This window comes from Nothobranchius furzeri, chromosome 13 (genome assembly GCF_043380555.1).
Source record: "Nothobranchius furzeri strain GRZ-AD chromosome 13, NfurGRZ-RIMD1, whole genome shotgun sequence".
Lineage (NCBI taxonomy): Eukaryota > Metazoa > Chordata > Actinopteri > Cyprinodontiformes > Nothobranchiidae > Nothobranchius > Nothobranchius furzeri.
In genome coordinates, this window is record NC_091753.1 from 37,140,139 (window position 1) to 37,145,383 (window position 5,245).

The following is a 5,245-nucleotide window of genomic DNA, read 5'->3' on the forward strand; positions in this document are numbered from 1 at the left end:
CATCTTCTGGTAGACTGCAGGTGGCTGATGTTATGGTTTCCTTCCAGACTCGCTGGCGTTCAGGACTTAATCTGTGGGTGAAAGTTCTCAATGACCCAGCTTTGACCTAGCTGCGTCCAGCACCACCTTTGTGATAGAAAACCCATATTTCCTCACGTTACACTTGTTAGAAGTTTGTATGCCATCAGATAAACTCGCTCTTTTTTTGGGGGGTGAGGCTTATATTGCAGTACGCTCGAGTCAGTAATTTCCAGTAAGTATTTTAAAGCCATATACTTAATTAGTTCTTTGTATGAAGTTTTCCTCTAGGTGATCCAGAGAGGCTTGACCTTTGGGTGAGCAACCAAAGAAGAGAGTGCTGGACTCCCAATTCATTCTCCCGCTTGTGCAGTGAACACTTTGAGAGTCGTCACTTCACCACGGACTCCAGGGTACAAACACATTACTTCATATTTTGGTTGAGATTTAAAAAATAGAAGCATTAGCTGTATAATATACCGACGTTACATTGCTGTGTAACTAGAAGAAAATCTTCCCCACCCTTGAATTGTCTGTGACTAGGGCTGTTTAGATGGGAAACAATCATGTTATTAATTTCCATCTAATTCTATGGTTAATTACTCAAACAATTTAATTTTTGGACAGTCTTTAATGTGTAACTTTATGTATTGGGATGAATGACAAATATTCATGTTAAACTAAAACGTTAGGCATTTAGGGGGAAAAAACAAAATAATAAACCTTATACAGATGTCAAATAAATCAAACTGTAATTAAACTATATATTTTCAAAGTCTCGATTCTGGATAAAATCCAGCATGAAGCTGGATGAGAAGCATGAATCGAGCTTAAGATCAACCCTCCTAAATTCATGAAACCAAAGAAGTCCAATTGCCTTCTTTAAAAATCCATTTGATGTCAGACTGAACAACTGTTGTATTTGATTCTAATTTGAATGATTCTGTTTCAGGTGGAAATGCTGTGTGATTCCTGTGTCCTGTGGCCCATGACCTGTGTCAGCCCGGTTCTGGATGTGGCCTTGCTGAGTTCTCTGTAGCAAGGTTTTCTGGCGCTTGGGGCCATTCCAGAGTGCACCTGGTCCTTTCTAACACTTCACATCCCAGCACACGCACGAACACATGCTTGTCGATGTTTGTTGTTCATGTTTGTGGTTCATGCTTTACATGTTTATAGTTGTTCATCCCAAGTTTTCTTGATGACTCTTAGAAATGTTTCTTCACAGGTGCTGGTTGCTGTTTTTATTTTGGTTTGCTAGTTGTATTAATTTTTCTCTTTTTTACTTGTTTATCCTCTATCAGCAGTCTTTATTCCAGATTGGTTCAGCATTTACATACTGATGTGGCGATACATAACCCAAACCAATATTACTCAAGGGGAACCTCGTACACATTAAGGCTCCTCTTGATAGAGCAAATCTGTTCAGCACATTCTGACAGACAGACCACCATTCTTCTGTCATGTTGCTGTACAGGACATTTTTAGTTTTTCTATTTAAAAATAAGAAGTGTTTCATTTAAAGAGCAATACTTTCACGTAATCATTTTCCCACACTTTCTGTTTACCTGTATTTTGTTGTTTTTCAATAAAGAATGACAAATTATTTAAGTTTGGTTTTTGTTGCACACAAATATCTACAAAGCTAATGTTTACATGACAAGTATGATTGGGTTTTGCATTTCAACCCATTTTTATCTTAAATGCACTGGGTTTTACCCTTTTACCCATCGAAATATGCCCTATTAATTATTTTTCCGTATTTTACATTTAAATTTCATGGTTAAACAGTACATGCTACATGTTAAACTGATAGTTAGCTAGCTACTTCGGTAAACTCAGCTAGTTTAAGGGCGGCAGTGACATAAAATACGAATATAGATTTTAACTTACCGAAAAAAATGAAGTGGAGACTCCTTGGACGCTCTATTGGTGCAATTAATACCACAGCAAGCCATTTTGTCCAACAATTGCACCAATAATATCCAAAACAGAATTCACAAGCACAGAGACTCAAAATCCCGAAACAGTTTCCAGGAGAGGCCGAGGCTGTACTGAGGCCTTTCCACGGAGCTAGCTCTGTGGTCACGTGGGTCTGAGGCGGCGGTCACGTGGGTCTGATGCTCATTAATTATACAGAATTTTAGGCTTTCAATACACTTAAACAGAAGAGTGAGAAAAAAATTCACCCCCCTCAGAGTTGTCATGAGTATAAACTAGATAATTTAGACAAAAAACATGTTTTGGTACCAGGCTGTAAACATGTTTATTTCTGCTGTGAAATCGGCTTTTTTAACATGGGAGTCAATGAGGATTTGCTCGCTTCTGGCACCAGCCCCCAGCGGATGAGGGTGGAACTGCAATTTCTCTTACTTCCGGGTTGGGACCATTATTAGAGCCGCATTGTGGGGGCTTGTATGGCAAGCCAAATGAGCATTTATTCTGATATCAGGATATCAGCCAGAATTGTCATGAACATGTAAGCCATTTCTGTCCACTAGTTAACTAGTTAGCCATGTTTGTGTCAACTAGTTAAATAGTGACAGCCTAAATGTCAACTAGTTAACCAGTAAGGCCTAAATTCTCTCTAGTTAACTAGTTAAAATGTTTCATATCTTACTAGTTAACTAGTATTGCTCAGTGTGTTCACTAGTTAACTAGTGGACAGATCAATGTCCACTAGTTAACTAGTTAAAACACATTTAGTTTTTACTAGTCAACTAGTAAGGTACAAAAACTCGTACTAGCTGACTACTGAATGTAAAAATCCCACTTGTTAACTTTGCCCAATTTGGCCAGCCGCTTGAGCATTAATTCTGATATCTTGTCAACAGGTCAACTAGTTAACTAGTGAGGGTCAAACTGTACACGCTAGTTAACTAGTGAACACATTTTGACCTTCACTAGTTAACTAGTTGACACAAAAATGGCTCATTAGTTAACTAGTAAAGGCCAAAATGCATACCAGTCAGCTAGTTGAAGGTATTTGTGTCTCACTAGTTAACTAGTCAGGGTCAAAATGAGCCCACCAGTTAACTAGTGGGAGACGGAAATGTTCACTAGTTAACTAGTGAACACATTTTGGCTTCACTAGTTAACTAGGTGACACAAAATGGCTCACTAGTTAACTAGTAAAGGCCAAAATGCATACCAGTCAGCTAGTTGAAGGTTTTTGTGTCTCACTAGTTAACTAGTGATGGCCAAAATGTGCACACCAGTTAACTAGTGACAGAAGAAATGCCCACTAGTTGACTAGTGAACACATTTTGGCTTCCTAGTTAACTAGGTGACACAAAAATGGCTCACTAGTTAACTAGTAAGGGCTAAAATGCATACCAGTCAGCTAGTTGAAGGTTTTTGTGTCTCACTAGTTAACTAGTGACAGTTCAAAGTGTCCACATGTTCACTAGTGAAGGCAAAACTCCTAACTAGTTAAGTAGTTGGAGTAGGGCAGTGCCACTAGTTAACTAGTGAACCATTAATGACTCACTAGCTAGCTAGTTGATTGTAGCAGGCTCACTAGTTACCTAGTTGATGCATCCATTGTCCAAACTAGTTAACTAGTGAGGACATAAATGTATACTAGTAAACTAGTTCAAGCCTACATTCACACTAGCTAGCTAGTTGCACAGAATTCTAATTAGGAGGCAGAGAATTTCTCAAATTGAGGCTTTCTATTGGCTCACTATGTTAAAATAAAATATGACAACCAATCACAGTGCGGAATTTTGCAAAATCCCACCCCAAACATTTGCATGCGGCACACAAGTTAACATGCTGGCCAGAGGAACCTCAGCTAGTAAACTAGTAGTGGCTTCAGTGTGACACTTACATGTAAACTTTTGAAGGCGGAACTGCTCACTAGTTAACTAGAGAGGGTACAAATGTCCACTAGTTAACTAGTGAGGTGCAAAATAAGTGTCACTAGTTCACTAGTGGGCCCCAAAACGCCCACAAGTTAACTAGTAAGGTGTGGATATGCTCACTAGTTAACTAGTGAGGTGCAGATTTGCTCACTAGTTAACTAGTGCACCCTTAAGTGCCCACTAGTTAACTAGTGAGGTGCAAAAAAGCATCACTAGTTAACTAGTAAGGTGCAGATATGCTCACTAGTTAACTAGTGGGCCCCAAAACGCCAACTAGTTAACTAGTAGGGTGCGGATTTGCTCACTAGTTAACTAGTGAGGCGCAGATATGCTCACTAGTTAACTAGTGACGTGCGGATTTGCTTACTAGTTAACTAGTGAGGCGCAGATATGCTCACTAGTTAACTAGTGAGGTGCGGATTTGCTCACTAGTTAACTAGTGAGGTGCGGATTTGCTCACTAGTTAACTAGTGAGGTGCAGATTTGCTCACTAGTTAACTATTGAGGTGCGGATTTGCTCACTAGTTAACTAGTGAGGTGCGGATTTGCTCACTAGTTAACTAGTGAGGTGCAGATATGCTCACTAGTTAACTAGTGAGCATATCTGCACCTCACTAGTACCTCACTAGTTAACTAGTGAGCATATCTGCACCTCACTAGTTAACTAGTGAGGTGCGGATTTGCTCACTAGTTAACTAGTTGCATCTAAAAACACATACAAGCTGACCATTTTTGTCCACTAGTTAACTAGTGGAACAATTGAAATTTCACCAGTTTACATGTGTGGCAGTGCAGCAGCTCACTAGTTAACTAGTGCCTGAAACACAAATTATGCATATTCTAATGAGAAGGCGGGCAGAAGACTCCTGTTGGGTATAAGAATCCCACCCAGTCTAAAGCGTATGTGCTGTGGCCTCACAATCTGATGGGTGTCCCTGAGCGCCAAGGCTTGCACTCATTAGTCATGGTTTGACACCTACTGGTTGGTCGTTGCGGCGGGTTCGAATCCCGCAGATGGCATTCCGCAATTGCTGTAACATTATTTATTTTCTCTTTGTGTTGTAATGTTCAAAGTTTTATTGTTTTACTGCTTTTATTCCCCCCTCCCAAATCAAGTAAAGCACCTCGTTTGGTGTCGTGTAAGGGAGATCAGTTGGCGAGTTCAAGTCCCATTGAGGAGAATTGGAATTAAGTGTGCCAGTAATTTTATTGTAGTTCATTTTTGTTTGGTATTGAAAGTTTGGTATTGAAAAAGGCTATATTAAAAATAATTATTGATATATATATATATATATATATATATATATATATATATATATATATATATATATATATATATATATATATCTCCATCCATCCATCCA

The 5,245-nt window shown here is 39.1% G+C and overlaps 1 long non-coding RNA gene across 1 annotated transcript; it reads left to right on the plus strand.

Moving 5' to 3' along the window:
- Positions 1 to 215: 215 nt before the first annotated feature.
- LOC129163825 (uncharacterized) lies at positions 216 to 1,507 on the plus strand. Its single transcript, XR_008563614.2, has 2 exons — positions 216 to 431; positions 971 to 1,507. It is a non-coding gene; the product is annotated as an uncharacterized lncRNA (long non-coding RNA).
- The last annotated feature ends 3,738 nt before the right edge of the window (positions 1,508 to 5,245 follow it).